Source organism: Nipponia nippon, unplaced genomic scaffold (genome assembly GCF_047370975.1).
Source record: "Nipponia nippon isolate SJK-2023a ecotype South Korea unplaced genomic scaffold, ASM4737097v1 scaffold_6, whole genome shotgun sequence".
In the NCBI taxonomy this organism is placed as follows: Eukaryota; Metazoa; Chordata; class Aves; order Pelecaniformes; family Threskiornithidae; genus Nipponia; species Nipponia nippon.
Window position 1 is genome coordinate 37324582 of NW_028262380.1, and position 23580 is coordinate 37348161.

Here is a 23580-nt window from a genome sequence, read left to right on the forward strand (position 1 = left end):
TCTAAAACAGCACTTTGTTCCAGCTACTTGGATTTGTCCTTTTTTTTTTTTTTTATTTTTTTTTACAACCATGATTTAAAGAAATCAAACACAGACAAATCCTGCCAGAAAATGTTTTCATAACAGAGACAAGTAATGCCTACACCAAGTACATCTGAAACAAAAGCTCGTCATCAATGCCTCCCTCGGCTATGCTAGCCACCCTAAGAAACAGCACGTACCACACAAAGTAGTAGCATAGTGTCCATGGATCACCATTAGATAAACTTTTACATCCAGATACTTCACCCTTATTACAGAACAGCAACATGAACTTCAACTTTCATCCTCCTTCTCCTCCTCCTCCATGTGCTACAACCCTCCACCCTATCCCAGGCAGCCAGCTGAATCAGAGTTAAACCAGGATTTAGCTCAGAAGGGTTTTTTTGCACTGAAAAGCTTTAGGGACATAACTTAGTTTGCACTGCCAGTATAGTGGAGATAAGACTTTCAGGGCTGGATATAACTGCGAGTGCAGGAGAAAACGTAACACGCAAAAGCTCAGCTTCTCTCTGCAAGCACCTGTTATAAGTCACTGGAGGGCCCCTACAGCAAGTTCACTACATTTAAGGAGGACACGGTAATACTTCTTTGGTTTAACTGACAATGTTTATGTGTGTGGCCACTGTCAGTATCTTCTTGCATAGCCAATTAGGTTTTTCCTTGGTTTAAAATACCCCCATGAAGTTCCCAAGGAAAACAGTAATGTGAAATAGTTGACAAAATACTTACCACTTAGAGATTATGATTTGTTATAAAAACCACAAGAAACAGATGAGCATGCATGTGATGGTAGACTAGTTTTCCTAATAGAAACGGGGAAAAAAGTAATGACACCTCTAAATAAACACATTTATGCCAATAAACATTCTACCATAGATAGGATTATACCAGCAGCAGCAGAAGCAGAACTCAGTTAAAACTACAGAGGCAAAAATGCCTTCACTGAAATAATAGATGCTTCTGCCACTGTGAACAGGCGGCACAGCTTGCTGATACACCTCTGCTGACAAACATTTTGGGAAAAGTAAGCCCGTAATGTGTGTTCCTGTAAGAGCTATGGTCTACCAGAAGTACAAGCAAACAGCTTATAGGTTTTTTCATTATATCCTTAACACGTTTTATGCAATAATTCTGAACTTAGAACCTCTCACAAGAAGTGATCCACTGTTTCACTCTGGAAATCCACCTGCAGTAGCCAGTTAGGATCTTTTACAGTTAAAAAAAAGGTGCCATGGTTTTAACATATTCTTTGTATTTACAAACTTTAAATTTGTAAGCAAAATGCTGTTACTCCACATACTAACAAATGCATCATTTTACAGTATTGATGTAAATTTACACAGGCTACTAAACCACAGATTCTTCAACAATTTTAAGATTGTTTTATGCTATATTCAAGAATCCAGTGTCTGCAATTCCTCTCACAGCTCTACAGCATGAAGAAAAATATTGTCTACTCAAAATATTTCAGCTGCCTAGTCTGACTTTCTGACTAGTCAATTTTTTATACCTATTCATGCAGGAATTATGGCATTACACAAAACGCCTTTTAGAAATGATGAAAGGAAAATATTTTTCTCATCCTTGGAGACCTACACATTTAAATTCTGTTCATTACTAATGAACGTAATTTTTATTACCCATTTTCCACTCATATTATCAAAGATCATTTATTTTATTGGCTACAGATGTGAGTTTTAACATCTTAACATGTAAGATGCAAGTTTTAACATCAGTTACGGACAAGTATGAAAACTACTACTCAGATTATGTTTAAATTTTACTTGGAAATATAGGAGAAATATGCCTTACCAGGATCAGGCATATCCCATTATATTTGGATTTCTAAGTCTCTTGGGGTTAAACTGTTCAATATTCTCTAAGGGATGGCAAGGACCACTGCTTTTACTGCATTTATTGTCACAAATATTACACCTATTTGTGATTTGAAATGTAGACACACTTGTAACCTATTGCTACCCAGTAAAATTAGCTTGTAGTCAGCTGCCTAATAGTGTTGGTAGTATTTTATTATTCATATGTGACAAAGAAAATAACAACTTGAAACATCCTTTTCCTTTATGTGAAGGAGTTTAAAATACTCCCATTACCCTGCTTCATGCAAAACTGCTTTCCAAGTCCTTCTTTCAAAAATGTTTCATGACAGAAAAAAAACAAATGCATTTGAGTGCTTGCGGTCAATTATGAAGTATGAAAGACAGAAGGGGATGTCTCAGAACAGTAAATTGGCTTTTTCCCCTTTCTCAAGGCTTTCATACAATGAAAAGGATAACAATCCTCAAATGCTGCCCATCTGAACAGTACCTGCAATTAACATCCCCATAACCCATAAAATAAATTAACAAACATTTTGTTACCTTACGATTTCAAGAGTTCCCAACCTGAGAAGGACCAAGCAAGGTATTAGACACATTAAACACAAACGTCTGTTCCAGGGAACTCTACTCCAGTAGGCAGCACTTCAAAGTTTACATATGTTTGTAATAAATATATGAAAAAAGGCAAAAAGCTGATTGCTAGTTTCAAATACACTACCTCTTTAAAAACCGATGTACTCTTGCAGGCAAGTGAAGACCTGCTAGTGCTGTAGCTGTAAAAATCACAGGGAAATTGTCTACAGAAGCAATGCGTCTCAGTCATAAGCTCCTTCTGAAACATGAAAATCTAAAGGTGCTTATTTCTGATTTTATTGCATTTTAAATATTAAGTTATTACAGCAGCTCTTGGCATTCCCGTGCTGGAGCTGTCATTTCCACTATGCACTCTGTTTCTCAAGCATTCATAACTTAGCAGTTTTAATTCGCATCTGGCTGAAATTTGGTATACCAGTCAGCTTGCACACAAATTTCCTCTGAAAAGGTGTGTGGGGGGAAAAGCTTCAGATCTCTTCCAGCTTGTTAACTTTAAGAGTCTAAACTATTTTAATAAATGCTAATAATATTTCAATTTATAATAATATTTTATTTTAATATTTAATGTCTCGGTCTAACAGTCTGGATTAGTGGTTTCCAACCTAAACTTTACCAGAGCCATGCTGGCCCTGTGCCTTCTTAGGTAGCTCTGTGCCGCAGTGTGGAGCTGGGGACACCAGGGTGTCTTTGCCAAGACACACGAGTGCAGTAGAGATGAATGCTCTCAACTAACTAGTTCACGCTATCTTGGAATACTTCTGGGGGGCATTGATCCCAATTTTGCAACAGGAGCTGGAAACGCGACACATTCAGACTTCAGATCCCACCTGTGACCTCCGACACGTTTCTTAACTTTGTTGAGTTCAGGTTGCACAGGGAACTTGAGCTGTCCCTTAATACACAAGCATTATGACAAAGTCTAATTACACATTCCTCAAATAACTCTAACATACCCCCAAAGTTCGAACACGTCTATAATATGTTCTAATAACGTCCATCACTTTTGTCTTAGAAAGTGAGTCCATTAAGCTCACTGGAATGCTAGGTGTAGTCTGACGTAAGGACTCCTATCTTATGAGACTGCATCTAAGTTACTTTCAGGTTTTCTGTTAATAGACACACAATGGCTTACAATAGTAGAAATTTTAAATATGGGTATCTGAAGTTACAGGAAACTAGCAGTAGTATCTTTTATGGTCTTCTCTTCGGCATGACTCAGGAAATTACACGAATAAAATATCAGAGAAACAAGTATACGCAGCTAAAATGTACATAAAATTTATATGCATTGGTTTGATACCGGTTTGCTTATACCACAGATATGTAATTACAGTGATTCTATAAACACTGTATATAGTATCAATTTTAAATTCTAAAATTTTCTATGCATTTTATTATAGATGAAGCTTTGGTTCCTTTTTGACATGGTTATGTTTCCCTACATCAGCACATCACCTTACGCTACATGTAAAGGAATGAAGCAAGTTCACCATGTGCCAAAGACGAGCCGGCAGGGGAGAAGACTGGCCTGGCTGAACAGAGAACTTTGGCTGGAATTCAGGAAAAAGAGGAGAGTTGACAACCTTTGGAAGCAGGGGCAGGCAACGCAGGAGGACTACAAGGATGTTGTGAGGTTATGCAGGGAAAAAATTATAAGGGCCAAAGCCCAACTGGAACTTAGTCTGGCTACTGCTGTAAGAGACAACAAAAAATGTACCTGTAAATACATTAGCAACAAAAGGAGGGTGAAGGAGAATCTCCGTCCTTTATTGGATGTGGGGGAAAACATAGTGACAAAGGAGGAGGAAAAGGCTGAGGTGCTTAATGCCTTCTTTGCCTCAGTCTTTAATAGTCAGACCAGGTGTTCCCAGGGTACCCAGCCCCCTGAGCTGGAAGACAGGGACAGGGAGCAGAATGAAGCCCCCATAATCCAAGGGGAAATGGTTAGAGACCTGCTACACCACGTAGACACACACAAGTCTATGGGGCCGGGTGGGATCTACCCAAGGTACTGAGGGAGCTGGTGGAAGTGCTCATCAAGCCGTTCTCCATCATCTATCAGCAGTCCTGGCTAACCAGGGGGGGTCCCAGTGGACTGGAGGTTAGCAAATGTTGCATCCACCTACAAGAAGGGCTGAAGGAGGATCCAGGGAACTACAGGCCTGTCTGTCTGACCTTGGTGCTGGGAAAGGTTATGGAGCTGATCATCCTGAGTGCCATCACACAGCACATACAGGACAACCAGGGGATCAGGCCCAGTCAGCATGGGGCTATGAAAGGCAGGTCCTGCTTCACTAACCTCATCTCCTTCTAGGACAAGGTGACCTGCTTAGCAGATGAGGGAAAGGCTGTGGATGTTGTCTACCTGGACTTTAGGAAAGTCTTTGACACCATTTCCCACAGCATTCTCCTGGAGAAACTGGCTGCTCATGGCTTGGACAGGTGTACGCTTTGCTGGGTAAAAAACCGGCTGGATGGCCACACCCAAAGACCTGTGGTGAATGGAGTTAAAGCCAGTTGGTGGCCCGTCACAAGGGGTGTTCCCCAGGGCTCAGTACTGGGGCCAGTTCTGGTTAATATCTTGATCAATGAGCTGGATGAGGGGATTGAGTGCACCCTCAGTAAGTTTGCTGATGACACCAAGCTGGGTGGGAGTGTCGATCTGCTGGAGGGTAGGAAGGCCCTACAGAGGGACCTGGACAGGCTGGATCGATGGGCCGGGGCCAACTGCATGAGGTTCAACAAGGCTCAGTGCTGGGTCCTGCACTTGGGTCACAACAACCCCATGCAATGCCACAGGCTTGGGGAAGAGTGGCTGGAGAGCTGCCTAGCAGAAGGACCTGGGGGTGTCAGTCAACAGTCGGCTGAATATGAGCCAGCAGTGTGCCCAGGTGGCCAAGAAGGCCAATGGCATCCTGGCTTGTATCAGGAATAGTGTGGCCAGCAGGACTAGGGAAGTGATCATCCCCCTGTACTCGGCACTGGTGAGGCTGCACCTCGAGTACTGTGTTCAGTTTTGGGCCCCTCCCTACAAGAAGGACATTGAGGTGCTGCAGCGTGTCCAGAGAAGGGCAACGAAGCTGGTGAAGGGTCTAGAGCACAAGTCTTATGAGGTGCGGCTGAGGGAGCTGGGGTTGTTTAGTCTGGAGAAGAGGAGGCTGAGGGGAGACCTTATTGCTCTCTACAACTACCTGAAAGGAGGTTGTAGCGAGGTGGGGGTCGGTCTCTTCTGCAAAGTAACAAGTGATAGGACAAGAGGAAACAGCCTCAAGCTGTGCCAGGGGAGGTTTAGATTGGATATTAGGAAAAATTTGTTCACTGAAAGGGTAGTCAGGCATTGGAACAGGCTGCCCAGGGAAGTGGTTGAGTCTCCATCCCTGGATGCATTTAAAAGACAGGTAGATGTGGCACTTAGGGACATGGTTTAGTGATGGACTTGGCAGTGCTAGGTTAACAGTTGGACCTGATGACCTTAAAGGTCTTTTCCAACCTAAACGATTCTATGATTCTATGTGGAAGGGCACCATAACTTCACAAAATTTGCTTCCTGTGTGGTTTTCTCGATTTTAAAAAGCAAGAAAAAAAATAATCTCATTATCCTAAATTAAGAGCTATATGACAAAGAAACACGGAAGGAAAAGCATAATTTGGATGTCCCTAGAGCTGGAAGTGAATCTGTGTAATCAAGAGTTAGTAAAGTGGAGATAACTGCTGTCTTAAGGAAAGGGGTACAACTGCTCCAGGTCTGTCAGGACCACACTGAAAAGGGTTCTCCCTGACAGCCCCATATAAAAACCACCAGGGAGAGAAAAAAACCACAGAAATCCAGATCTAACTGGGATGGTAGTGTGAAAAATATTCTGAGACAGGCATGCTGTAGTTAAGTTTGCACTGTTATGCTGGGAAGTGTTAATGGCTTCTGTCAAACACTAATTAGTTTAGAGCAGACAGGTGTGTCCCTGCAAGAGCCTTTGTTTTACTCTTTCCCTCTTATCCCTGCCATGAGCCTGAGGCTCAACGCTTACATCTGTACTAACTCAACTGGAGCAGTTTAGTGCAAGCTTGAGTGCAAACACTGGCATATAATCATCAATAACTTGTAATTGATAGTGGTTTTCCTGCCTTAATTTTGGGCTCTGACAAGCAGTGCTCTCCCAGATAACATCCACCCAATTCAGGGAAGGGTATGGACCAGGGACTGCTCCCAGCAGGTCATACGAATGAGGTTCCCTGGCTGTTGGTGAAGGGCACGCGCACATCAGTGATGTCTGTGCCTTGACAGTCAGAAAACGGACCTTGGCTTGTTCTCTTTGTTAGTGTAAGCAAAGACCATGCCATCTGTCTCTCTTAACACTGCAATCTACTTTTACTCTCCACAGTGAAAAAGAAAGGCACATAGCTGGCTCCCTTTTCATTGCCCTCTTCCACCACATCACAGGATTTGGGAAACATGAGAAAGGAGGGACCGCTTCATGGCTATAGCTGCTAGCCAGCAGCACACCACTCTACAGCTGCAGGCAGTTCTCAGCAGGCAGACAGAACTGATACTTTCCAATACTTCAAGTATTACTGCTTTGCCAGGCTTCTGGATTTATCAACACCCATGGCCTTTTACCTGCTGAATTCTCAGATGCCTTTTAACAATTTCTGGCAGCAATCAGGTATAATGTTAGAGAGTCGCTGCATTATAGTCATGAACACAAGTGGAACACCAGCCAGCTGAGTGTAGGGTAAATTGCTAAAATGCAAACCTACACACATGCATGCATACGCTGTTTCAGACTAACACAGCTTAGTCTACAGATTACGTTAATCAAGTTTATAATTTCTATACAGACTATACCCAATAAACCTACTTCCGTGGAACTACAGTAATTCGCAGTCTGCTAAAATAGGACCCACAGTTTCATATTTCTTAGTAAAGACCCCCATGTAGTTTATCACATACAAGTTTAATACTTGACCACATTTGGCACAAGAACACACACGGAAACTCTGCCCACAGATAAAATTGCATGCAAAAGGACAGGAAAAAAAAAAAATCAAAAAACAGATTCTAGCACAAGCTCTGCTCTATGCTGCAGAGAGAAACCAAACACTCAGAAAGACTGATTTGTTACCTGTTATTTTATGGGGTACAGTTGCGCTACAGGAAACAAAGGCAGACAATATACAAGCGAGATGAAGAATGCTCAGCTCTGCCCAGCTTCACTGAGATCACTGCAAGCAAAACCAATTACCTCAAAGGCAAAAACATAACTTTGTCTGATATAGGTTTTTATTTTTATTCTTTTTTTCACCTCACGTAACTGGTTCTGCTGCCATAGCTCTGATCAGCAGTAAATTAGGATTAGGTAGAAAGGACTAGGATGAGGGGGTAATGTAAAAGCTGGAGGGCAGGAATGAGAAAAGAGAATTGATAAATAATACACAGGTCTCTTCTGTGAAAAGCTGGCAGAGCTGCTGAGGAATAACTGGAAATACTATCCAAATTCCACTGACAGAAAAAATCATCTGGGGAGAAGGGTTTCCATCCAGGGATGAACTGACTGTCTGAAAAGTGTTTGAGATTCCTTGACCTCAGGGGAGAAAGAGAGTGGTAAATACTGGGATCTCACACAAATGAGGAGTAGCAGGGCTTGCAGAATAAGACTATTTGAAATGCTCTGAAGATGCCTATTTAATATCATGAACCTTACTGTACGTTTTGGAGAAAGGACAGCTGTTAAAAAGAAACTCTCCTGGCAATGAAATACGTGCCCGGCTCCATAAACCAAAATGGCTGATGGAGGAGCAAAAGAAAAGGAAGACAGGGGAGAAAGAGAAAAATTTTGAGGTATTTTTAGGCTATGAAAAAGACTCAAATATTGACAGTGCTTTCGGCACACTCGTCAAGGAACAGTGAGATCCTCTTCAGCACAAGATCCATCAGCTCACTGCTTGTCTCTTGGTTGATGGGCAAGATCTTAAGATTCAGTATCATTACAAGACAACGGACAGGCGTATCTGTGCCATGACCTTCCTGGAGTTATCTGATGAAAAAGCGAGTTAGACAGAGGGAGAAGGCAGAATTACATTTTCAATCTCTGACTCTATGTGTCTGCCTTCAAAAGGCTTGTCTTCTGGATGGGCACATGGAAACACACACACATACGGATAATCCTCCTGTTTTATGGCAGAACCTGATTGATAAGTACCAGGAGAGTGCTGAGGAGGAAGCAAGAATAATTAAACAGAAAGAAAATGTAAGAAAACTCTTTATACTACAAAGGTGAAGGGCACTTCCATCATATAGGCAAGTAGATCAATAGGGCAAGTCTGTGAGGAACAAGGGGAACTTGCCATGAGTGAAAAGGGAGATTCTCCATCTGGATGATGCTTCATGCTGAGTACACACTCTGACTCTACAACCAGCTCTGACTCTACAACCAACTAAAGACCACACCAAAACATTGCTGGCAGCTGGCAACTTTAAAATCCTAACTGACTGAAGTAAAAGGTCTCAGAAAAGTACTGTGTACCCAGGGGTAATATGCTTTCTTACTGCTATAAAAGTTGTGAGGAGACAGAACTATGAGATGCTTTCCAGCTCTGAAGACAGAGGTGATGACAGGAAGAAGAACCCTGCTTTCTTCTTGGGAGATCACCTATGTCTTGAAGAATAAGAGACCACTGGTCACAAAGTAGAAGTTAAATATATCTACCTTCAAAAAGGCAACATTTAATCAAAACTTAGGAACAGAAGGTATAAAAGCCACACTCTGCCATAAAACAAGTAATATTCGTTCCTTCAAAAAACAGGACTTCTATCAATTGTGCTGAGATATTTTCCATAACCTCCAGGATGTTACCATTACAAAACGTGTCTTGATATGCAACTGATACTTTTCTGGTCCTTAATTTCATTTTATTGCATCTAGATATACCACCTCAGTCCACATGGTCTTCAAAAATCTTGCAGATGGTTCTTCCATCGGTGTAGATCTGTCATGTGACTATGCTATGTATTTTTTTCTTTCTCTTCATCTTTTCTTATAAATCATTCCCTCTAGTCTCTAATCATTTTTAATGCTCTGCTGTGAGTGTCAGCCAATTAACCTATATCTTAAGGTTCTCAAATTTGGATCCAGTTTTCCTGATATCGTCTTCCCTTGTATTTTGTACAGTTGTTTTAAAATTCCCTTAGTAATTATGCCAATGCCTGTACAGAGAGCACTATAAAAAGTACAACTAGCATTGAGGTCTTTTCAAAGCCAGAAAGTTAAAATTCCACTGTTTGTTCCAAATCAGCGTAGTTTTACACCAAAGAAAGAAACCATTTTTGAATGAGAAAAGAAAGTTAAAAAGGAGGGAGGCGAAGATGGACAGTTGCGAGTACTCTGATTAAATACTTAAATTAATGTGCAATAGCTGAAATTTTACTTTTGTAAGCTTTTAAGGCATCAGTATTGACTGCCCTTACAAAGCATAAGTGACATAGGAATTTAAGCATTAGTTACACATTTTCTAAACTATTTGTTGCCAGTTTAGCCACAGGCCTCCCGTGGTTTGAGTATCTTTATAAAAACATAAATACACACATGTTAAGACAAATAGCGTCCCTGCTGCTAAGGCTGGAAGTTGGCTCACCTGTCCTCATAGTAACTCAAAAACAGTTTAAGAAGTAGTGGAATAAAAGCTTGCATAAATAGAAAACAATGATTATCATTCAGAGATCCTTAAAGGCAGGTATGTAATAGTCAACATTAAGGTCCCCTTAATATTCAATTTAGAGACATTTCTACATCTCCCAAGCCAAAGGATAAACTCTTAAGTACTAAAATTTGCCATTATTAGAAAAGTTCATTTCAATGTTCAGCCTCTAACTCGTTATCTGTAATTAAGAAAAATCAGACTTCAAAGCAACAAGAGGAGACTGTGATAAAGCTATCTGAAGTACTCTCTGGCAAGGATAAAACCAGCAGAGAGGTGGCTGTCATAAAATAGCCAAATGGCTTTTTCCACCTCCGTCAAGGTCACTTTACTGATGATGTGCTCAATAAGATGATAATGCATTTAACCACTTTCCTTGCATCTGACTTCGACCTTATTGCAAATCCAAATGGCCTTGTTTAACTACCCTGGCCTTTCAACATTTCCCTGAACAAAGATAATTAAGGAGATATACTGCCCCCTACTATCACAGGAATTGAAAGACAAATAAACTTTTAAGAGCACAGCCAGGTGTCTATTGCATTAATGTACAATGTTTAAGCAGGGGGTAAAATGAAATAATGGTTAAATAATTATAAAAGGTTAACAAAGTTAACTTTGTTACATAAGGCAATTCTCTTTTATTTAAAAGAAAGAGCATAAAAGGCTTTCCAGGCTACTTTTTACTACTCCCTGGACAACAGTCTTTTCTTTAACACAGTTTCCGCCTAAAGAGGAAAAATGGTCTGCAAAAATTAACAACTCTGAAATTTCTGCAGATTTGGAACTGGCTATATTTCATACATGGGTACAATAATGTTTTATGACAAAGCAGGTCTATATGATTAAACCAAGAGCTGCTCTAATAAGCACTTCTGTTCATTTTTTTTCCTTTGTGTGTGGTCAGCAACTATACTAGAGATGCAAATTAAAGTAGTTTAAAAATTATGAAAAATAACCAAATAATACCAGTCTATAATAACAGTTACTTTCTTCTTTAATTTTTATTCATATATACTCTTGCATCCTAAAGCATTCTGCAGGACACTAATTCTTCTTCATACCAAGAAAAAAACCCAAAACATGTCAATAGCACTTGGACTAATAACAACTGAAGCAGGATAAAAAGAATAAAAAAGCAGGCAAAGCAGTTGGATGTTCTTTTTGTAGTTGCATGCAAGAGACCTTTTTTTAGATTAATCTTTTTTTCTTCTAAATCTGTTTTTCTTTTAAGCATCTTAGAAATATTGTTGTATAGGTCTGAATCCTCTGCAAGAGCCAGAAAGAGGCAGAACAGCTAGTTGTATCAGAAAGAGAGAAACACATAACTCACTGTTGACGTGATACGTGAGCTTACTGCTACTGCAAAAATTGCTGTTCCTTTGCCACAGAAAACACAGTACCATCTACCATAAGATCTACCATAACGCAGATCTTCAGAAATGACAACAATATCTACATTTGCCATTTTGCCAGGCCACCATTACTTTGAGTTGTAGACATAGTTTGTCCAAATTTCAAAGCGCTCAGGTATTTGGCGAAATCTTTTGCTGTAACACTTCTTAATCCAGACTCAACTCCTGAATTCTGAATACACGAGAATTTAAACCTCCTGTAAAGGTACCTTCTACTACCGAACACAAAAATCAGTGCTTCTACCATCACTGATTACCACATCAAGTACCTGAAGTTTACAATGATTCATATATTATTGCTATGCAAATTCCTTTCTGCGGTAGATAACAAGTCATAAACAAGCCTTTCAATCTGAGCTAGGTCTCAAAATTGTAACCCTGTGTTTTGTTTCCCACCTAGATCCCACTAGAATGATACACTGTCTCCAGATATGAGAACTCTACCACTTTCTTACATTTAAAGGACTCGCTTCATAAACCGTCTACTTTATAGCCGTTCACACAAAACAATTCTTTTCATTTCAAGTTTGGATAAATGGTTGCCCTAGCCAGTCCCAAAAGAAGACTACACACCTTGTTGTTACCCCCAGTGAGTTCTGAAGTTTTCCTGTATAATTGCACTTTCAATTCTTTCAATCTTAGGCAAAGAAGGTGAATGATTATTCATTCAGAGTATTTCAGCTGCCTACCTATTCTGTTCAGAGTTTAACATGGGTGAAGCTTTCTGAAGGAACACAAGTGCCAGTTTTTCCATTTGTCCCTAACATTCAAAAAGCTTAACTTACTCAAGTTGGAAAACTACAGAAGCATTTTATTAGTACAGTTACTCTGTTTCATCCCGATTCCTTATTTTGCATAAAAATCTTCAAGTGTTCAAACCTAAAAGATGTATACATCTTCAAACCATTAGTGAGTTCACCAACTCACAGCATCATCTCTCTGTACAATCACTGAACACATGGAAACCGTCTTGCTATTCTGAAATGCATAAATATCTAACTACTTCTTGAGAAAGTCTTTCAAACCCACACAGAGTGAAGCCTATAGACATATTTAGAATGAAATAACCAGCAATAAGATCTCTGTAGACATGCAGAAAAGACAGGAAAGCTAATGTCTTTTCTCATTTGGAAAACAATACAGTGCCGTATTATTTTCTGGTATCACTGCTCAAATGCCTACATTATACAAAGCGTACATATTGTGACCTTTTATTTTTCCTTGTTTAGTTCAACAAGTGAATTAGGATGCAAAACAAGTTACAGGAAGAAATGTTGTAAAGTCTGATCTCGTAATTGCTTATCAGATCATTTCAGTAATTTGTTAAGTCATGTTAAATCTTCACAGATGCACATTAGAAATGCAAGAATACAGCTCAAGTCAAATTCTTTAAGTTGGGTCAGTTTGCATCATACACTGATGGGTGCTTAGCAGCATTCTTATTGCGGACCTTTAAAATGAACACATACCTGACACGACATTTTACATTCTTCTATAGCATCAATTATCAATTTTTTAGACAGCTACCATGTCAGCTGCTTTTCTTCAAAAGGGAAAAAAAAAAAAAAAGTATCCCATACTGCATGGAATGTATTACTTCACGTGTGCTCAATTCTACTGCAAAAAGGTTAGAAAGTAAAAATGACAAGTAAGCCAAAACCATTGAAACATTAAATGTTTTTGTAAAGGTTCTGCTGTTGTAGATTTCTTGTTAAATTGCAACATAGCCTTTTTATAACTCCTTGAAAGAAAAAAAAAAAACTATACCGTGACATACATGAGGCCATTCTCCACATAGTTGCAGAGAAATGAATCAAAAAATTCTGTAACATATAATTTGTAGTTACTGAGCTGCTTGACAGTTTGAGCCCCAATCTGATGGATGAAAAAAATGGTAAGCTGTAAGCTAGATTTTCTGTTCTGGTTTGAACTTTCCCCTTCTCAGGTTTTACTCAAATACTTCCACCTGAACTTACTGAGGATATATGAAAAGAACTACTTTTTGGAAGAAAAGAGGGAAAAGTGAACTATACTGGCTATCTGCACAGCGCCAAGTTGAGGGAAATAAACCTGGCCTATTTAGTACCATTATGCAAATGTACAAATCCTTATCTTAAGGATAGCCTGTATTTAACACCAGGCAATCAGATCCTTGCGTCTATTAAGGAATTAATACACTTGCTAACGGATAGGGAACTCTTGCCATCTTCAGTAACTTTTCCACACATTTTTAGTGAATTTATTCTGCGGATTAGAGAGCTTAGGAGAGAAGGTGCTTCCCTTCGTCTCCCTCCATTGTTCTCTACCTTCAAAGCTGGTAACAAACAGATCGAGAGCAGCTCAGTCTTTGTCTGAGGGTCTGGTACTTCACATCCTAAGTTCCTCTCCCTGTCGCTGAAATATCGGAAGGCAAGGTTGGTTTCTGAAAGCTTTCCACAGTAACGGCCAGAAACCAGGCACAAAGTTAACAAAGGGGAGCCACCATCGCAAAGTGTCAGGTTTGTTTACTGGAGCAGGTCAGTATTCCCCCAAATCTTCAAAGTTCAGATTTTTTGTTTAATGAACTGTTAAAAAAATGGCAAATGGGCTAAGTAAGGTGAAGGTAAGCTAAGATGGTTTATAACAAAACAAAACACTCTACAGACAGATGGGCAATTCAAATTCAGATTCACGTGAATTAACAGGAAAACTGAAACGTAGTGGGCACAAAAGCTGCAACCGTACGTTCATGCGCTGGAGTACAGACACTATAATTTTAAATAAATTTAATTGCTGACATACCTTTCTCAGGTTTTTTTTTCCCCAATCCTTCCTTAAAGTCTACTCTAGCAATTAACAAACAGAGGTCTCCGGATGGCTCGCTGAAACATTTAAAGCTGGAGAACAAAAGGTTTATTTTAAAAATGAAAACCTTGGCTTGTACAACTCCAGACGTGAATCTGCTTTCAATTACTGAAAGTATTTCCACTTCAGTGAAAAAGGATCAAATCTTCAACTACACCATCTTTAGGCAATGAATTTGATTATATTAAGCTTTAAGAATACAGAATGACTTTGTGACACAGCTGCGTATTCTATACGTATCATTTATTAGGTATACAAAAAAGAAGGTGCTAGCACTTTAAATGAGAAGCAGACAGAAATGTGGCTGCTCACAGCAGCACTGTACTTCCCCACCACAGCTCTGCTTCAGGTTTTTTTTTTTTTTTCAGGTGCCCACATAAATGTCAAAGATTACGCTAACCTTTCAATGAAGGATTCTCCAATCCTTTAGAAATGAACCTAGGCTGATTTTTTTTCATACTTTTATTTGCATAATTTGCACTGTTGTAAAGTTACGTTTTTCTTTCCAGACTTTTGAACCAGCACAATCTCTTCCACATCTCCCCCCCCCTCCCCAGTACGGCAGGTAGCGTAGCCTCTAGGAAGCATAATAATTAGAAGCACTTTATACTTTTCCCATTATGCAAGCGTAACGGAGTTAGGCGAGGGAAAGGCTTACGCTCCGCAGCCAGATGCAACACCTCCAATGCAAATTATGCAAAAACTTCTCATTTCTTACATCTCCGGTTTCGCAAATCGATCCTACCGCATCCCAGCCAGACACCGGCCCGGGCTCTCTCAGCAGCAAGGCAAGGAACGGGAGAAAAGCGGTTACCTCTCGGCTTAGCAATACTACAAACGCGAGACTCGCACCCGCCGCCGGCTCCTCGCAGGGCTGCCCGAGCTGCGGAATGCGCCAGCGCCGCCCCCGGCCCCCGACCCGCGCCGCGGGGGTGCAGCAGCGGCGCCACCTCCCGCCCCCGCCCCCGCCGCCCCGCCCCGCCCCGCCTCGCGCCCCACCTCGCCGTTCCGCTCCCGTCCCGCCGTTCCCTTCCGCGCCGCCGCCGCCCGGCCCCGTCTGTGGCGGCCCCCGCCCGGCGGAGCCCCGCTCGCCCCCGGCCCCGCGCAGCCGGCCGCCGCGATAGGCTGAGGCGGCGGTGTTTACTCCCCGGCGAGGAGCGGGGGGACGGGCCTGGCACCGCGTAACCCTTTCGGGGCCGCGGCGGCGCGTTCGCCGCGCAACGGCCGCGAGCGCTTACAGCTGGAGGTGGGGATCTGCGGGGAAGGGCAGCGGGATCCTTCCCGGCGAGAGCGGAGGGCCAAGCCGCTCCCGCAGCTCCCCCCGGGCGGCTTGGCTAAGGCGCGCTGGGCGGCTGACGGGCAGGCCGGGGGACGCGGCCGTGCGGGGATTTATCGCGAAGCAGAGGTTTCCCCTGACGCGCAGCAAAGTTTATCTGCAGCGCTGCTTCCCGCAGCCGCTGCCCCCGCGGCCTGCGCGGCCCTGCCGGCAGGGCGGTGAGCGGCGACGCGCGGCGGGGGGCGCACGCCTGGCCGCTGACGCCCGGCTGCAGCGCGGAGGAGGGGAGCCGCTGCCCCGGGCGCGCCGAGGGGGCCCTCCCGAAACCGGGGCCGGGGCGGACCAAAGCGCAGGTGTGGGCGCGCAGGTGTTACAACCCGCCCTCTCAGCGGGCGCCACCCGCGCTTTAAGGGAAACAGAAACGCCTCCCTCTCCCTTTACCGCCTCGGGAGACAGGTTTTCTTCACATCTCTAGGGGCATGAATATAATAAACTTCCAAATACTCTACTTCACAATTTATAATCAAGTCCGCTCCTAATGAAGCCTTTGGACACAGAGTCAGGTCCGCTGCGTTACCCATCATAGCTGCCAGAAGTTATCGAATAATAGGTACAAAATACAGCATTCCCGTTACTCACCGTTCATTTCTGAAGGACTGTAGAGAGCCAGAACAACTAGATGCCTACAAAATATGCAGATACAAATGTACTCATTCAAAATAGAAAAATCTTATTTTCGGCTGGTAATCAAACTTAAGTGAGTGCCTCTGTCTTTAGTAAAAGAACCAGATTTATTTATTTTTTTTTTAATTACCCCCTTGTGGAACATGGAAGTCCTTTAAAATGCTTCTGGGAATGATACCTCCAACTTCCTTCTTCACATCACTGCACAAAGAACCTTCTTCTGAGTTGGCTTAGAAAGTACAGTGATAGATGGTAATTCCTGCAAAACTCCTCATACCGTGCCTTTTTTCTCCTTGGACCTTGGCTAATGCCGACTAACCCTAACTCTCCTCGCCCTGTGACAACATCTGTTGCTGACACAGGTCAAGTTATCACAGCAGCTACCCAGAAGCCACATTTTGCCAAAAATCAGATCAAGATATTGTTATTGACTACACAATACTTCCAGGGAAGATAATACCATTCCAGAATATGTTTCAACACTGTTATGTAGAAGGCTGCAACAAAAGCACATATTTTAGATGTATTATTCATGAGAAATTTAATAATATTCAAAAAACTTACACTATTAGTGCTCATTTGCAGCTTCCAAGAGAAACAAAGACTATACAGACCAAAATAGTAGAATTCTGTGAAATGGGGGAAAATAACGAGCTAAGTAGCCAGGTCCTGATGAGGGCAGTCTTGGCTGATGATGGGGGAAAATGCTGAAAAAATGCAGAAGTAATAGCACTAATACTACATCTTGAAGTGAAGCTTTTCAAGTTAGATACGCAGCAGACTACGTGTGCTTTGACCTAGCACGAAGCAGAAACTGTAATACAGTCACCATCGACTGATCCTTTGCTCAGACTTTGGGGCTTTGTGCTGAAAATTGGAAGCTTTTTGCAGTTCAGATTCTGGACAGACTTTCACATCTGTGATAGCTGCAAGACCGGCCAAGAAGAGAGGTATGAGATGAAATCATGAACTAATATAGTCAGTTAAGGAAGCAAGTCTCTAGCAATGCCACAGCAACGCTCATATTCTGTGTCTCTTCCAAGAGGTCTAGTTGTAATAAATGGGGTATTAGATCATGCAAATACTATTTTCCAAACTGCTTGAATGGAGCATCTATGGATAAGCACCTTCTGCCATTGAAAAATCTACTACGTAGGTAATTAATTCAGGCATATATCCTTGCAGATCTTGAAAGAAAGAGGAATGGGAACTGGATGCTTGCAGTCAGCTCATGCAGAGCTCTAGAGCTCTCTCGAGAATTACTGCCCTCAGAGGGCACCTGTAATTGCAGAAGACTGCCATGGACTTGTGCAGGAAGCAGGACATGGGGTCCTCCGACAGCCAGGTGCTAGGGAAGGCAGGAGGTATTTAGACAATCCCTCTGTCCAAAAGAAAGCTACCTTGTCACTAACCATTTTTTTACAAATACATACCACCGTACATTCACTATCTGAGGATTGCAGCCTACCAAAAAAGTAGGATTCTGCTTCTGTTATATGACAGTGCTGACCTTCCTTTACCCCGCTGTCCCTGATCTCTCCATCCAGGAACAGACCTGGATGTCGCTGCAGTGTATCCTCTTTTCAATTTCAGCCAGCTGCAATGGAATTTTCCTTTGCTTTGATGCCCCCTGTGCTGCGATTCCACTGTCCCATTAATGCCAGCACAAATGATTTATGAAATCTATTAGGTGCAACACTAAAGACATCTGAAACATAGATGTTTGCTTAGGAAAATATTTATATGGAGTAGACAAATGTGAAGCGAACTCCAGCACAGATACCACACTTTATGCCAACATTGCTCCAAACAGTAGAAAGATCAAACAAAACCTTGGGGGTGGGAGTGGGGGAGGATAGCCTATATGTTTCATTCACAGGAAAAGAGAGAAGCACTTTTTTCTTTTTTTAAATTATTTGGTCAGAAGGATTATTCCAGTAAATTATGCAGAGCATTAACCATTGAATTTGAACCCACTTTTAGTCTTTCTTTATTAATAACTCATTATAGTCCTTTTTCTTAATGTGGAATAAATTAGAGCTGTGTTAATCCATGCAGCTATCTGCAGGTACATTTATCACTACGGTAGCCACTTTTACTCTCCTTAATGGAAGCTGCGTTTCACGGGCAACAGAGACTCATCCCCTGCTGAACTCAAGTCACAGCGGCCTTTTCAGGTCACTGGCAGGGTCACCTGAAAACTTACCTTTTTTTTTTAAGAGGACTGAAAGGTACCACACAGCTGGCCTTGACATGTATGAAAGAATTCCTCTTTCTCTCTCTCTCTCTTTCTGTCGTATTGCCACAATTTAGATCAGTGAAAACAACTGAGCTGGGGCCTTGCTGGTATAAAAGGGCGAGGAACTGCTAACAGGATGTGCTTTGTGGGAACTCAGAGCTTTTGGAACTGATTCCTCTTCCCTGATCCAGAAGAGCTCAAATTTTATGGCCTTCATAGCATGTTGCATAGTTCATATTTTTCCAGAGTGTATGAAAACGGGAGAATTGTGAATGTGGTTAGTTTCTGGAGGCAGGACTTTGTTTCAGCTTTCAAACTGGCTGGTTTGCATTTGGTTGAGGAGGGAGCGTTACTGCAGCTTAGTTACGACGATTAATTTTTACATTTGCATTTGAATTTGTGTCAGGTTTTCCGGAATTTAAAGGCAGTAACAAACAGCCATACTCACTCTCTGTAGAAGATCAGTATTATCACGGAGAACTGACAGGTCGGTAACTCCATCACTTCAAGCTGACGCCTGGAAAGGACTTTAAGAGGTTACACTGGAGGTGATTCTGGATAGGCATTAGACTAGAGAGTCCCACGTACGAGTAGCTGTGCTCCTTGCAGCACATAACGATTCAGTCTTTTCTACTATCTTCTCTGAGCACCATCATGCCAAAGATGAAAACTTCACTATGCCCATTTTTAACACGGCAAATGGAGGCACAAAGCTGACTTGTCAATACCACAAAAGTAGTACCATGGGAGAGGGAAAACCTGATGCCTCAGACAGTCTTCCGAGGCCTGTCCCAATCACTGAACCTTTCTTCTTCTCATCATCGAGGTAATAATTTCAGCTATTTATCAACATTGATGATGACCAGTGACTTTAATTAAAAGGGAACAAACACCTTTTTAGCCCAATACTAATTCACTTATTTGAATAGTAGTAGCCTAAGTGCCCTGTTAAGACATCCTATCATAAATAGTTAATTAGCATTACAGCTACTTGTACTGAAACGCTAGGTGTACTTTAAAGAAATACTGTTGTCTGCGTGTGCATTACAAACAAGCATGAACGGAGGAGTATCTACATAGAAGCCAAAATTGCACAGCATCAGTATATCACTTTGGAACCTGTTTTTCTGATGACCCTACAAAAAGCAGAGTATTAAGCTGTGAAATTTAAACACTGCCTAAGAGAAAGATTTTTGTCAGATAAGGTATCATTTATAATGGCAACATACATTCTTATGTCTGTTTTACAAAACAGACTTAATCAAGTAAAATATTTATAATTTAGCTTTCCAGTTCCTGCTGGAAGTGTATTAAAAAAGGCAAATTCTTGTCTAGAAATAAAAGTCTAAGAATACTATCTGATATCAAGAGGATTAGTAGTATAATGTGTTCCCATGAGGAAGCACATGTGCACAAATATATTTACATGTAGAACATCTTGTAGTTCTTAAGCGCTTAAATAGCTAAAATAACTACATCGACTAGATTTTTCTCACAAGTATAGATTAAGATGAGCCATTTTTCATGCAGTAATGATGCCGATTTAAATGAGAACAGACTAAGACCATGATGAGATCACAGATTCAGTATTCAAATCTGAAAACAATAAACTTTTTTTTTCCTTTTCATTCACATAGATAAAGCCTAACTCTATTTGTTATAATCCCTTCCAAGAGCGTATAAAGAATTTTGCAGTTTCAGATCAGCATTTCACTGAAAATACAAGTGGAAACTGTAAGCAAGTAGATGAAACTGGGGTAGGGCAAGAGGTATAGCAAAAACATAAATCCTTTAAAAAAATGATTGAATTATGACACTTTTCTTGAATGTAAATGGATAATACGTGGGTTTTTTTTTCTGAGAAGTAACACAAAAATACCCAGTGTATATTTGTACTGTGATTTTTGAGTGCTGTAGATTAATATATTGAAGTAAATAACATTCCTCTGCTCTTTGACAAATTCCCCAGCGAGCTCAATGCAGTATCAGGCCAGGTAAAAAATGCAAAATATTTTTGTATAACAATACCTAGAATTTTGCTGTTTAACAGTACAATGCCCTGTTTAGAATTATCCTACTCTACACTAATTTCTGTCATAAACAAATACAAATTTACAGTTATTATACAAATCGAATATCCTGGTCTCCAAAATCTGACTTATTGAAGACATAAATATCGATCATGATGCTTTTCATAGTACTTATATAGTTTTAGTTACTTTATCACCGATACATTCCTGTGTTCGAATGCAGACAGTACCAGTCAGCCAGCAGACTACAGAGAAAAAGGACACATATGCTTTGAATGATTAACACAATTCTTGGAAAACACAAACCATACATGCTTTCCTTATCTTATAGTACAGCTAAATAATGAGGAGGAAGACATTTTCACAAAATTTCTGGGGGATTAGATGATGCATCAATCAGCCCTTTGAAAGAAATAGTTACCCCCCCCCCCCAAAGGTTAATCCTATTTGCTGCAGAAGAACTGCTATATGAATAACAGTAGTAAGATGAAGCAATAAAAAATAATACTCTGATGTTTTCAGGTCAATTTACCTAATTTTAGAGGAAAAGGCAGTAGTATTTTAGGAAAAAGTTTAAACCCTTCACTGAAGAAAGAAAAATCCAACTAAAATCTGAGCCTTATATCTCTCTTTAAACTGAACTCGCTATGAATTTGCATCCCCGTTCTATCTTGCAAGACTCACTTCAGCACATCATCACACTTCAGGACCCTAAAGATAAAACTATTAAAAATCCTGAAACATGCGCAGTTGTGGCACCTTCCCCCTTAATTTTTCCTGTTGTTTTCCCATTTTTTTAGTAACCTCTGAGCAGCTGCTACTCACTGGCTTTCATCTGGAAAAGAAGGCAAAGAAGCAGTTGCTTGCACAGCTAATGCTCCAAACTGGAGACTGAGTGTCTAATCTTCATAATAAGCAGCTTCCAACTGACTAAGTTTTGATTTACATTTAATACTTGGGTCCACAGCTCTAAATCCCTCTGGATTACTGGATTTTTTTCTTTTTTTTTAATTAAAAATTTACACTTTTGTCAGAAAGAACAAGCAGAAGATATTTACTGCAAATGAAAGTGACATAAAAAAGTAACTGGAAAGAAAAAGATGTCAATTTGGTATGTAAACTCATGACATACAGGACATCTCATAGCAAACAAGGTATCTGTAGGCTGTTTGAAACAATCTATTTAGAGTAAAATAGTTTTCTATAGAGGTCTGACAAAGAGAATTGGCTTTCGTGAAAAAACTACCCTATTGTGAATCTCTTAGAATTGGTAAAGACCACCAGCAGAGCAATCCTATCAGTATAAGAGAACAAGCTCTATGAAAAACCACTCTGTTCTTCTTAATGATAAAGCTAGAATCTCAGACCTCTAGAAAAGTTTAACCTGCATTCTGATAATCTTAAAAAAAAAAAAAAGTTCAAGGTACTTCTCTGAAATGACATCTTTAAAAAGATATTTTAAAAACAGAGGCACAAAAAAACCAAAACAAAACCAATATCCGTGTGATTCCCACAAAAAATATTTCACATATTTCTTGGATAAGCATTATACTGATCATGACAGAAACTATGTGGCTGGGACTGTGGGTTCAGCTGCTGCTGTCCTTCATCTTCTATTTTGTCTTTTTATTGTAGGATAGCTGTATCATTTTGGTCAGAAATGTCTTTTTTTTTTTTTTTTCAGTAGAAAGAAACCATTTCTTTTCTCCTAATTACAGCTTCTCCTCCCTCCCTTTACATCATAATTCCTTGGGGGGAAAAACCAACAACCAGAGCAAATCTTTTTACACAGTTGCTGCTTTGGCAAGATCAGAAAAAAGTGTCATCCTTTGGGTAAGTCTGTCAAACAGATTTCTAACATACCATTTGAGAATGTTCATCTAAAAGTACTATATCTGGACTTGTGTATGCTTATATGACATTTATTGCCTTGGAAAGGTGGCAAAAAAATTATTTCACACTACTCTGACAGCTGGTGTAAGCCGTATCCCTACAAGTGGTCTACATAGAAAATGATTATAAAAATTATATGTTTAAAATAAAATAAACGCTTTCCAAAATATTAACTTGGGTATATATATAAAAATGCATTGCAGGCTGCTGTCAGGTAGACACCTTATCACCTTTTCCAGGAAAAAAGAAAGAAGAGATTGTCATAAACCATAAGAACAGGGTTTATATATACTTTATGTACACTCAGAGCTGCGTACATGAACAAACTTTCCCATGGTACACGTTCAGGCAGATGATGAATGCCTGGTGATAGGTAGGTTGTTAGGCACAAGACTAAGTGCTGTAGTGCATCTAGAACTGCATTTGTGACACACCTTGAAGTGATTTGTTGGATATTAACTCTCCTGGAGAGCAGGTGATCATTTTCCATATTCAACTCAACACACAATATTTGCCAATGTGCCGAACTGCTAATGAAATAATTTTACTCTATACCAGCAGATGTGGCATATTCAGGAACAGGGCATAGACACTAATTTAAAGTTACCATTTGCTTAAGAGGGGAGGAAGGAGAAGAAAATATTTCTTCCTTCATTTTATCCATACTTCAGGATTTTTTGATGTGCTCACTACATTCTAGTGAGCCTGTTCACCTTGTGCTCACACACAGAGCCATGAGTCTGTACTGCAGGTCTTAAAACCACCACTTGGGCTCGACTTACTTCAAGCAAGGCTAACCATCGCATGAGTTTCCAGAACACAGTATATTACGTAGAAGTTATCACATGTAATAGTCCCTGAAGTCTTTCTTCCCACTACCACTTCCCCGTACTCCATTTATCTGCTCGGCACGCCACTGCATAGATGTCGGACTGCCACGGATCCACACTAAAGACCTTCCCACAAGCACTGCCAGATTTGCAAGCTCTGGTGTTATCTGCCGAGAGAAGGAACTCAAAAGCCAGCTGAATTC

General features: G+C 40.8%; 1 protein-coding gene across 19 annotated transcripts in view; it reads right to left on the minus strand.

Moving 5' to 3' along the window:
- The window catches only part of TENM3 (teneurin transmembrane protein 3), a 623972-nt gene that overhangs the window by 223367 nt on the left and 377025 nt on the right, over nucleotides 1-23580 (minus strand). For 2 of the 19 annotated variants that reach the window (XM_087735957.1, XM_087735962.1), the window contains exon 1: nucleotides 15425-15485. The exons of 12 other annotated variants lie outside the window; for them this stretch is intronic. The gene's annotated coding sequence lies outside the window, so the exon portion shown is untranslated. Of the gene's footprint in view, nucleotides 1-14362; nucleotides 14458-15239; nucleotides 15347-15424; nucleotides 15486-23580 lie in introns of those variants that run through there. 5 more of the 19 variants (XM_087735956.1, XM_087735960.1, XM_087735958.1 and 2 more) reach the window with 4 other exon arrangements.